At 53.4% G+C, this 12,635-nt stretch overlaps 1 protein-coding gene across 2 annotated transcripts in view; it reads right to left on the minus strand.

Annotated features, from left to right (window-relative positions):
• The window catches only part of RIMS3 (regulating synaptic membrane exocytosis 3), a 46,890-nt gene extending 34,939 nt beyond the window's left edge, over window positions 1-11,951 (minus strand). Inside the window, exon 1 of one of the 2 annotated variants that reach the window (XM_025389831.1) lies at window positions 11,639-11,951. The gene's annotated coding sequence lies outside the window, so the exon portion shown is untranslated. The remainder of the gene's footprint in view (window positions 1-11,638) is intronic. The other variant, XM_025389841.1, reaches the window with a different exon arrangement.
• Window positions 11,952-12,635: the final 684 nt, after the last annotated feature.

Here is a 12,635-nt window from a genome sequence, read left to right on the forward strand (position 1 = left end):
CGGCAGCACCACGGACAGCGGCCGGCGGCTCGCTCCCAGTCCCTCCCCCGCCTGCTCTCCCCTCTCCTCCCCTCCCATTCTCTCCCCCCTCCCCCTCCCTCCCCCACGCCGCTGACGAAGCCGGATCAATATTTCATCGGGGGAAGGGGCTCCAGTTACCAGCCCCGCGCCAAGCCGGAAGGCGCCGCCCGCGCCTGCTGCCCACCCTGGGGACCCTCCTCAGAACCAGCACAGGCTCGGCCCCAGCCCAGACAGACACTGCCCAAAGAGGTGCACACATTCCCTGCAACCTCTCCACCCCCGGTCCCTTTCAGGGCACAAAGACCCGCGCGCAAGCCATACACCTCCGGTTGGCCCCTCTGATGCGCCACAGAGCGAGATGCACGCTGTACAAAGAAGATGACGTACACAAAACAACAGGCACCACACCACACCCAGCAGGCAATCCACCTAGACACGCACTCAGACACAGCACACACATGCACACAAAAACACACCTTGTGCACCACAGACTCACATGGCATGGAGATGCAGCTACCACAGACTCACACACATCACACAGACCCAAGACACACCCTACCACACACACATAAACTCGCACATCGCACAAAAACTCCCTCGCAGAGAACTGCAGACATATCACATGATGATACATTCACCACAGACACACACACACAGTGCACACACAATATGCCCTCAGAGACCCTCAGACATATCTGTGAGCTAAAGAGCTACATTTGCCAGGGACACACACACACACACACACACACACTTAAACTCTCATACATACACACACATTATGCCTTCACAGAGATCCTCAAACATTCACCATGGATACACAAGCACACACCCCACACTCTACCCAGGCCCTCCACCCTCCTGGGGCCCAGGCCACCCTTCCCACTGTGAACATGGGACTAGGGAGGGGCAGACAGGACTTCCCTCCCTCCTTCCCATCTGCCTTCTCTACTTTGGCCCTGCTCGTGGGCCCTGAGGATAAATTCACTGTGTCCTCCAAGGCCCCCACTGGGGTCTGCTGCGAGTTCCCAGGGACAGGCAGTCAGCACAAAGTGGTAGGCAAAGCAGGGAGTAGGGGAAGCAGGACCTATGAGACTCCAAAGCCTTCTGTTTCACTGTCCCTGAGCCCCAAGCTCTGGGACATGAAGCCCCAAGGGCAGCCTTACCCTTACCTGTGGCTCCCAAAGCTTCACTGCTCCCTAGGCCTCCCTGAGGCCTGTGTTATACATGGGAAGCAGGAGAACTGTAGGGTATGCAGTCCCTACTCCCTCCAGGAGGTCTCAAGTCCTGGCTTCAGAGATGAGGGGGCATCCTACCACATCCAGATAGCTCAACTCCATGAGCCCCGCCTCCCAAGCAGGTTGTGAAAACAATGGCACAAATTCTCCTGTCTACAGGGAAATCGTGACAGGATCCTCCTAAAGAAGCCCAAGCCAGGGTTCAAGGTGAGCAGAGGAGAGCAGGCCAGCGCAGCAGGGGGAGACCTCTAGATTTGTTGGGCAGGTGGAAGGGACCTTCAAAATTATCTAGGCCAATAGTGCACATTTCTGACATTCCCATACCACTTCCCAATTTTGCATTAAGTGTACAACACTGTGTGCCACCTCAATGATTTCTGCCAAATCTACAGACTCCTAGGCCGGGCGCAGTGGCTCACGCCTGTAATCCCAACATTTTGGGAGGCTGAGGCAGGCAGATCACTTGAGGTCAGGAGTTCAAGAGCAGCCTGGCCAATATGGTCAAACCTCATCTGGATGGTCAAACTAAAAATACAAAAATTAGCCGGGCATGGTGGCACGTACCTGTAATCCCAGCTACTTGGGAGGCTGAGACAGGAGAATTGCTTGAACCCAGGAGGCAGAGGCTGCAATGAGCTGAGATCGCGCCACTGCACTCCAGCCTGGGCAACAGAGTAAGACTCTGTCTCAAAAAACAAACAAACAAACAAACAACAAATCTATAGACTCCTATCCTGTTTGTTACTTATTTTCTTTAAATCGACACTTTGGCCAGGGGCAGTGGCTCACACCTGTAGTCCCAGCTATGCGGGAGGCTGAGGTGGGAGGATCACTTGAGTCCAGGAGGTCAAGGCTGAGGCAAGCCAAGATCAGGCTTCTACACTCCAGCCTGGGTGACAGAGTGAGATCCAGTCTTGATAAATAAATAAACAGATAAAAATAAATAAACGGACACTTTTAACTTTAGTGCAACTATTTTCAACAGAAACCATGTTATTAATATAAGTGGAATGCCAATATCACTTTTAATAAATAGAAAATGATAATAAAACAAACACAGTAGGCCAGGCATGGTGGCGCACGCCTGTAATCCCAGCACTTTGGGAGCCCAAGGCGGGCAGATCACGAGGTCAGGAGATTGAGACCATCCTGGCTAACACAGTGTAACCCTGTCTCCACCAAAACTACAAAAAATTAGCCGGGCGTGGTGGTGGGCGACTGTAGTCCCAGCTACTCTGGAGGCTGAGGCAGGAGAATGGCATGAACCACCCGGCGGCGGGTGCAGAGCTTGTAGTGAGCCAAGATCGCGCCACTGCACTCCATCCTGGGTGACAGTGCGAGACTCCGTCTCAAAAAAAAAAAAAAAAAAAAAAAAAAAAACTCTGTAAAAACAAAGTTATGTTATTATGTTGAGCTACATGGAGTTACCAGGATAATATTCTGAGCCGAGCCTGAGAGCTCTCTGTTAAAAAGGGAGGGCAACCAGTGTTGGCAAACTTGTTAAAGACACATTAGAGGCCGGGCGTGGTGGCTCACACCTGTAATCCCAGCACTTTGGGAGGCTGAGGTAGGCAGATCAACTGAGGTCAGGAGTTCAAGACCAGCCTGACCAACATGGAGAAACCCCGTCTCCACTAAATATACAAAATTAGCCGGGTGTGGTAGTGCATACCTGCAATCCCAGCTACTCGGGAGGCTGAGGCAGGAGAATCTCTTGAATCCAGGAGGCAGAGCTTGCAGTAAGCTGAGATTGCACCATTGCACTCCAGCCTGGGCAACAAGAGTGAAACTCCATCTCAAAAAAAAAAAAAAGGGAACCAACTTTCTCATTATGTGAGCCAATGTTATGCAATGGCACTGAAAGTCATCCCCGGTCCCACTCCACACACTGGGAAGCTCTAGGCTTGTCCACATCTTGCAGGAGTTCAGGCACAGGGGCCGGCTAGTGCCCTGTTGCTGCAGCCCATTCTGGTCATAACAACCCTTTAGAAATTCCTTGGTCCTTTCCTATTCACAAACTGTCATAACAGCCACCATCTAATATGAGCCCCAGAGCAGGAATTATCATCCCTGTTTCTGAATGAGAAAAGTGGGGCTCAGAAAGGATAAAAGACGTGTCCATAGTCACAGAGCTAGCTACGCAGGGGAGATCCACAAGTCAGAGACTTGACACCTACCCAGACACCATTTCTACTCTACTTGCGTCCGTCTATCCCACAGCTGGCAGCCCTTCCTGGGTAGTGAGGAAAGAGGGAGGATGGTAACCTGCTATCTGCCCATGAGACCCTCACAATCTCAAATGGTAAGCAGGCAAGTCAGCAAATCATTGAGATTAAGAGAGGTGAAGAGCTTTACAGTCTAGCCTGTAAATGCCTGAACTGCAGTTTCTTTATCTGTAAAATGAGATGACAGGCCGGGTGTGGTGGCTCACACCTGTAATCCCAGCACTTTCAGAGGCCAACATGGGAGGACTGCCTGAGCCCAGGAGTTGGAGACCAATCTGGCAACAGGGTGAAACCCTGTCTCTACAAACAAAAAAGCAAAACTGAGCTGGGCATGATGGCATGAGCCTGTGGTCACAGCTACTAGAGAGGCTGAGGTGGGAGGATTACCTGAGCCCAGGAGTTCAAGGCTGCAGTGAGCCGTGATTATGCCATTGCACTCCAGCCTGGGTGACAGAATGTGACACTGTCTCAAAAAAAAAAAAAAAAAAAGAAATTAGCCAGACATGGTGGTGTGCACCTGTAGTCCCAATTTCTTGGGAGGATCATTTGAGCCTAGGAAGTTGAGACCGCAGTGAGCCGTGTTCAAGCCACTGCACTCCAGCCTGGGCAACAAAGTGAGACCTTGTCTCTAAAATAAAATAAAATTTTATGTTTTAAAAAATAAAATAAAATGGGAATAATAATAGTACCCATCTTATAGGGAGTGAAGATTAAATGAAATGTGTGAACACAATGTCTGGCACAGAGTAAGTACTTTAAAAAAAAAAAGTTTATTACCAGGGAAGTACAAAGAACAGAATCAACACAGGTCAAGAATGAGTGATGGGAGGAAGGTGGGGTAGACATGGTTTGGCTTTTCACTGAGGAAAAGAACCAGTTACATCTTGGAGGATGAAGATTTTGGTGGGGAAAAACTCTTCTGACTGTTCCTGCCTTCCTCTTCCCTCTCTCCTCACTCCAAAGCAAGGTGAGAAAATTCAGGCTTTCCTCTTCCTCTCTCTCCTCAGGCCTCTGAATGACATTTGACAGGTTCTTCAGGGCCTGTCCTGAGCACTGCTGCCTAGGAAAAGACTCCCCTTTAAGTCACAATTCCAGGCCTTTTTTCTCCAGCTGCTGTCCAGATGGAAGTTTGGGGCTCAGGCCCAACAGCCTGCACCCACCTTGGCACTCTAAGAATTCCAGGAGATGTCTTTGGAAGCTAACAAAGATCCCCCTTCTCTAAGGGGGGCACTGAGAGCCATGTTTGCATGTCTCTTTGATCCTTCCCAGTAGGCTACAGATGATTGGACCAGGGTGGGCACCTGCCCCACTCTGAGCCAATAAGATCCTCTCCTGGGAGTTTGCGATTGGATCTGCCAAGCCCCAAGTTCTCTCTCTCCATGTGGCTGAAACTGAGGGACACAATACAGGAACTATAGGTGGCTTGGTGCCTGAAAAGGCAGAGATATCCAGTCTGTGGAGACAGAAAGGCAAAGACGGCCAGCAGGGTGCAGAGAATGGCTGCTTCCAGTTCCCGTGGCCCTCCAGGTCCCACCTTCCTCAAGCTAATGTTTTTCCTTCCCCTTAGTTCCCGGGAATCCCTTCTATCCTTGTAATAAGCCCTTCTTTATTACTGAAGCTGGTTTGAGTGGGTTTCTGTATATAAGCAAAGACCTAATTAAGACAAGACAGAAGCTGGGAGCCGGAGGTACATAGATGAACAATCCTGAAAAAATAATCACTGTGCCTACGATGGAGGAGCCCAGTGCAGTGGCAGACAGCGAGTAAGAGACGTAGGCTTCGCAGAGATGTGGCCGAGGGAGGGTGGGCTAACTCTGCCCGGGGAGGAGCGGAAGTGCTCGCAGGCTTCACAGCGAAGGTAGCAGCTGAGCCGATTTTGAAGAATTAAGGACGTTCTCCATGGAGACAAAGTAGGGGTGGGGAGGCATTACAAGCAAAGGGAACAGCAAGTGCAGATGCACAGAGACCCAAAACAGCCTGGCGTGTTAGAGGGACTGGAGTTCAAAGTGTGGCCAGGAAGCAGGGAAGACAGGCAGTTGGGCGCACATCATAAAGGACTTTGAATACCATAAGAAGCCGAGGCCTTTTCCTGTCAGTGACGGGGAGCTATTGAAGTATTTTAAGTAGCAGGGGGTGACAGGGTCAGTTCTGTGTTTTAGAAAGATTGTTCTGGGGCTGCGTGGAGAAAGGGCTAGAAAAGGCAGGCCTGGAGGCAGGGACCGGTTAGGAGGCTGCAGCACTCCTCATCTAGTCCCTTTATTCACCCACTATTTCACTGTGTACCTACTATGTGCCAGGGTGAGACAAAACAGGATTCCTGAGCCCACAGCGTTCACAGTCTAGCATGAAAGAGACATGACGGAAAAGCGATTCGAGTGTGCCGAACGTTATGAAGAAGTACAAGGTCCTCTGGAGCAGGGTGCTGTTTACTGTCTGGGTTTTAGGCTTCCCTGCGGAAATGACGTTTGAGCTGGTATCTATCTGAAGGATAAGTAGGAGTTAGCAGGGCCCTGAGAGGGGGCGTGCATTCCAGGATTGGGGACAACACGTGTGGAAGTCCTGCAGCTGAGGGAGAGTGGTGGAAGAAGACACAAAAAGGTAGGCAAGGACCAGATCCCACAGGGCCTCGGAGACTGCGTCAGTGCATCTGGCTTTCATTCCAAGAAGGCTTGGAAGGGTCCTAAGCAGGGAAATGACACAATCCAACGTTTATCCTAAGAAGACCATGAAAGAAAGCGGGGCAAGAACAAATGTCAGGAGACCAGGTAGGAAGCTGTCACAGTGGCCCAGGTGAGAGCCAATGGTGGCCTGGAGGGGGCGGTGGGCAGTGAGAGGGTCCACGGACTCAAGGCAGAGATTCAGGACTAACAGGGCTTGCTGAGGACTGGTTATGGGGGTGTGGGACGGGAAGAGGGGCGTATCCAGGAGAACTTCCAGCTTTCCGGCTTGACCAGGTGGGTGGATGGTGATGCCAGAGATGAACCGGGGACCCTAAAGGCAGAGCAGATGCAAGTGTGAGAGTCGGGAGCTGGGTCTGGACCTGAGCTGAGGCTGATTGTGAGACATCTAAGTGTGGGCCAGGAAGCAATCACACCTGCAGATTGTTGGGGCTTCTTTTTTTTTTTTTTGAGACAGGGTCTCACTTTGTCACCCAAGCTGCTGGAGTGCAGTGGCATGAACATGGCTTACTATAGTTTCAACCTCCCAGGCTCAAGCGATCCTCCCACCTCAGCCCCCCAAGTAGCTGGGACTACAGGCACGCGCCACCATGCCCAGCTAATTTTTGTATCTTTTTGTAGAGATAGGGTGTCTCCACGTTGCCTAGGCTGGTCTTGAACTCCTGGGCTCAAGTGATCCGCCCATCTCAGCCTCTCAAAATGCTGGGATTACCAGCACTTTGAGGAGGTGGGAGCCACCACACCCAGCCAGACCTGCAGATCTTGAACCCAGAAGAGATCATTAAAGTCAAGAGAGTAAACGAGATTACCCGGGAGGTAGGGAGGGAGGGGGCAAAACAGTGAGAAGAGGAGTTGGGGCAACTTGAGGAGCCATGGTAGCATCAGGACCTAGGGGCAGAGTGACAAGGGGCTCTGAGCTTGGCAAATCAGGACTATGAAATGCAAAGGTTACCTTCTGTCAACCCCAGAAGGCACCAGGCTTTGGCTCCCCGTCTCCTGGCCAAGCATCATGCCCTCAGCCTGGACACTTCCCAGCTGAGACAGCCCTCCCTTCCCCAGTGCACTTCTTCCCCAGTGCACTTCTTCCCCTTGGGCAAACTCTAAGTTATCCTCCAAACCCAGGGCAGGTGGTCGCTCCTCCTAGGTGACTTCCCTGGTGTACGCATTGCTGTGCAGTTGGACAAACTGGTTTTGAATCCCAGCTCTGCCACTTGATAGCTGTACGACTTTGACCAGATCACCTCAGTTTCCTCATCTATACCACAGATAATAGTACCTACCTCATAGGACTGTTTAAAGATGAGGATGTAAAGTGATGGGCAGAGAACTAGCACACAGTAAGCACTAAATAAGTGTTATTCTTATTAACATCCCACCCACCTTGGAACAGTTAGTCATGCTCTCCACCTCACCCTTGGGAACTGTTTGCAGGTCCACGTCTCTCCCTGCCTCTTCCTACCCCTACCCGATTTGTGGAGCTATATAATATGCAGAACCCAGTGCTAAATGAAAATGCAGGACTCCTTGTTTTGAACTTTGGTCACTAAGAATTTTAAGATGGTGTCACCAGAACACTAAGTGTGGGGTCCTTCTAGGCACTGGGCCCTGTGTGACCATAGACTCTTGAAACCAGCCCTGCTCCCACCCCCAGCCAGCCCTGGGCCTAGCCCAGAGTTGATGTCAGCCCCCACACAACAGAGTAAAAATGTCGACTGACTTTGAGATAGGGTTTATGATTTCCACGTGGAATTTCACTTTATCCTTTTCCTAGAGATAACATCAACTCCATTTTTACAGTTGAGGACACAGAAGTTCAGAGATGGGTATGCCTTGCCAGAGATTACCCAGCTCAGGAACTGCAGAGCTGGGATGTGAGCACAGAGCAGCCTGGTGCAAAACCCTGCCTCTTGCCCTCTGGCTCCCCAGGGAGGTTGGGAGAACCTGGCCCCAAGGGCTGAGCTTCGTCAGCAAGGCCGCGATGAAGCTTAGACCACAGAGAGGGAGCTGGAGGGACTGGGACTGGCCGCCCTCCCTCCTGGGGCCAGCCACATAAACAACCGGTTCCCTGGGACCGAGGCTGCTGCACAGGGAAAAGGGTAGGAGAGGGCAAAAAGTCACTCCCAAGAAGGCTCTGCCTGAGGGCCATAGACCCTAACATTCTGGGGAAATCTGCTCTTGCCTTTTCTGCTTAAAACCCTTTAGGGGTTGTCATTGGCCTCAGGATAAATTCCCAAGTCTTCAGTATCCTGCTAGACTAGGAAATCAGGCCGGGCTGTCCTGGGCCTGCCCACACTGCCCCCCTCCACCACACCAAGCCTGTTCTCACCATCACCAGGGCCTCAGTCACACAGTTCCCCTTCCTCATCCCTTCTTCTTTTCCTCTACAACTCCTTGGCACCATTCATGACTCAGCTAAGATGTCGCCACCTCCAGGAACCTTTCCCAGATTATAGAGGGCAGGAGAGCAACTTCAGTGATAGGTTCCAGAGCTCCCCTGAGTCCCTCCTTTCTACACACGTGCCATGTGTAATTACCTGCTCTGGGTCATGTCCCCACTAGAATGTCAGCTCCGTGAGGGCCGCCTGGCTCACAGAGCCTGATACATCAGAGGTACCTGGTGGACTGAATGCATCCTTCTGCCACAGAGGCAAGAGGGCCAGGCATTCTTTCTCCTTTTTTCTTCACTCCTCCCAGACCCTCCTTTTCTTGTCCAGGCTTCTTGAGCTCAAGCTATGAAGAGCCCAAAGTTGCAAAGGGAAGAGAACCATTATACAGTATGCACCCTCCCCCTGCCAGCCCTGGACTAGGTACTATACATCTGGTTACTACATTTAATTCCCTAACCACATTCCAGATGGGGTGGAGCAGTATGTGTATAAATTATTCCTATTTTCCAGAGGAGACTGAGACTTGGTAGTTGAGGCCACCTGCCTGCAGTGGTAACAGGTTGGAAGCAGAAGGCATTAGATTGGAATCCTGTCTGTCTGATGCCTAAGTGCCTGGTCTCTTCTCTGCCCCAAACCACACAACCCCTGTGACTCACCATTCCTAGCAAGCTCACCTCCAACCATAGAGCGCTTGTTTCTAACCTCCGCCTTCAGTTCACACACACCCCAGCTGGTAAAGCTCTTCTGTGAGGTCAGCGATATACCAGTGTAGGAGACAGCCCCACTGTCAGTGAGAGGACAGTGTAGAAGTCACTCCTCCCCTGGGTCAACAAAATGCCAGTGTGGGAGAAACACCCCCATCGTCAGCAAAATGCCAGTACAGGAGACGCACCCTGCACCCCAAGTCAGCAGATTGCTAACAGGAGAGACAGTGCCACAGTCAGCAAAAGGCCAATGTGAGAGACACTTCCCTCCTCTGCTGGGGCCCATGACATTGACTGGGGGGTACACACAGAGAGCTCTCCAAGGTCGTGTCCCTGGAGCGGGAGGAGGCACTGAGGCAGCTGTTGCCTGGGGGAGAAGTTTGTGGCTGGGGAGTGGGGCAGAGTCAGGTGAGAGTTCTCACATGGCACTAATGAAATCAACCACCAGCCTGCTTCCCCCTCCCCAGGGACCCTCCAGGCTCCAGCTGATGCAATGCCCAGGCCAGATAATTGTTTTCTTCCCTCCTTAAAGGGCCAGCTGCTACTACAGCTGCAGACATCACCCAGACCCCTGACAGACCCCACAGAGCTCAGCACTTGGGCAGGAAGTTGGGAAGCCCAGAGAGTAGCAGCTTTGGGCCTGGGTTCTGCGCAGTAAAATCCAATTAAAGTCCGGAGACCAGAAGCGTCGTTGAGCAAGGAGGGAGGGAGAGAATAGTTAAGACAGTAACACAGACCACATGCCCTGGGAGAACGGACTGTGGTCCCTGCTGGGTCCTCAGCACCTGGCTCCTGCACGCCCACCCCAGCAAGTACTTGGCACAGGGGTTGTTAATGAGTTCAGCAGTTAGCTGCTGAGCCCTCCTGAGTGCCAGGCACTGTGCTGCGCAGCTCAAATCCACCATTTCAGTCATTCCTTCCTGCTACCCACATAGCAGCTGGGTTTGTTTTACTGAAAGTCTCAGAGAGGGGAAGTGATTTCCTCAATATCACACAGCCAGAAAGTGGCAGAGCTTGGGTTTGAAGCCAAGTTTAACCAACTCTGGGCTTCACACCCTGCAAAGGGTCGGCTAAGTGTAGAACCCCAGGGCTGGAAGTCCCTAAGCAAGGCAATCAAGAACAGAAGGCAGGGAAGGGGTCTGTGGGCCCTAAACAAACACCAAAGGGCATAGTGCTTGGTTTAAGCACAGGTTGCATGGGCCACCTCCCCAGCACACCCCTGCCAACCCACCTACCCTGCCCCCCAACCAAGAATGCCCCATTAGGCTACCCACATGCCCCCAGGGACAGTTGGCAGCTGCCTAATTACAGACTAATTGGTGACTAGCAGCAACTATTGGGGGGGGGCGCGGCGGGGAGATGGCTGATTAACCCCTTGTTGACCAGGACCAATCCTCCTCCCATGACTTCAGGCCCCAAACCCAAGGAACCCAGACTTAAGAAGTCATCATGGATAGAGGACAGGACCAAAGGGGCAGCAGCCTTTTCCCTACATCCTGATAACACCCCTGGGGCTAGGGTTGGACACTGATATTCACCCAAGCGTCCAAGCCCTGAAGGGCCACATTCAAACAGGCCCTAGGTGGCAGTGCCAGCCAATGCCCCCTGTTCTCCAGCCTTGGTATGCCACTGCCCACCCCATTCCAGGATCCTTCCTGAGCCTTCGGGACCAGGACACTGAAGAAACCCACTCCTCAGGGCTGAGTTGTCCAGAGGTAATGTGGACATGGGGTCCAAATACCCAGGTGGCCAGTCAGGGAAGAGGTCCTCCCTATGAATGAGAGCATGCCCAAGTTGGCCATCAAGGGTTTTGCCAAGCCTCCCTGAACCCTGGGCTCTGCACCATGCTGCTGACCAACTGCTTTCCCAGCTTCCCAAAGACCCCTCTTCCCACCCCAGGGCTGGAGTAAGCAGCACTCCTTTTCTCTTATGGGGCAGAGGGGGTCCTCTGGGCACCACAACGGTGTCACGTTGGGAGGAAAAAGTGGCTGCTTCTCAACCAGGGCACAGGCAGAAGGGAGAAAGGCAGGCTGCCTTCCAGCTCCCTTTCCAGGAGGGATTTTAAGCACTTTCCAAAAATGCCATGCCAGGCAATGCTGTTGAAGACCAGGGCCCCAGGAGCTCTGAGCATCAGCAAAGAACTCAAGACTCTGGCCCCCCTTCCCCATTTTCCAGGCTTCCCCAAACACCCCACGTTCCTCTCTCACCCCTTAGCCCCCTCCCCAGAGCCCTCTCACACCCTGTGTTCATCCCCCCACCCCCGCCCCGGCACACTCACATCCCTACGTTGCGCTTCATGGCCAGAGCCCCCCTCCCCCCGTGGTCCTCCAGACCTCTGCAGCCCCCTCCCCACGTCCACTCCCAGACGAGCAAGGCCTGCTGACTTACCCGGAGGTGTGGCCGGGGTCCAGATAGGGAGGGGGGCTCCGCAGGCCGAGGCGGCTCCGCAAGGCGGGGCAGGTGCTGCCCCGGGACCCCGCCCCGCGGACCCGGCAGTAGGCGCGGCCCGGCCCCAGGCGGGCGCGGACTCCGAGTGGGTAGGCACGCGGGGCGGGGAGGGGCGGCGAGGGAGGCTCACGGGGGCATCGCCCGCCACCACGGGGGCAGCTCCGCTCCGCCCGCCTGCGCTGCCGGCTCCGCAGCAGCCACGGTTTTCAGTCGCCGCCGGGTGCAAAGCCCAAGCTCGGGCTGGCGGGAGGCGAAGGGGAGGCGGGGCCTGCTGGGGGCGGGGTCGCGTTGATGGGCGGGGCCAATGGGGGCCGGGCCTCGGTGGTGGGCGGGGCCTAGGGGAATCCGGGGAGTTTGGCTTGCCGGGTTGAAGGAGATCTACATTAATGAGGCCTCCAAGAAGCGGGGTCTGGGGAAGCCTCAGGCCTCTCCGTGTCCCTAGGACGCTCCTGCCTCCTGCCCGGCCTCCCCTCTCCACCACCACCTCTATCTGTTCTTTCTCATCCTTCCTTTTCTTTGGGGCACCTCCCAGGACCTCACAGGCACCGCGGCGCCCCCTGCCCTACCCTGAACCAGTTCCAGGAACGTCAGATGGTAAGAAAAGAAGAAACGACTTACAAACGTCAAGTCCATTTTACAGATGGAAAAACTGAAGCTCAGAGAGGAGAAAAGACTTCCCCCAGTGCCTGGTATGAAGAGAAAGACTTTATAATGTCCCTTTCAGACAGAAGGAAGTAGAGTGGCCGGCCCTGAAGCCCAAGTTAACCTGCTTCCCCTGCGCTCTCTTAGAGCAATGGTTTTAAACTTGGGGCGATTTTGCCCCCCAGGGAACATTCGACCATGTCTGGAGACATTTTTGATTTTCCCAACGAGGAGGTTGCTACTGACGTCTCATGAGAAGAGACCAGGGATGCTGCTACACGCCTTCAATGCACAG

Source organism: Theropithecus gelada, chromosome 1, assembly GCF_003255815.1.
Source record: "Theropithecus gelada isolate Dixy chromosome 1, Tgel_1.0, whole genome shotgun sequence".
NCBI lineage: Eukaryota > Metazoa > Chordata > Mammalia > Primates > Cercopithecidae > Theropithecus > Theropithecus gelada.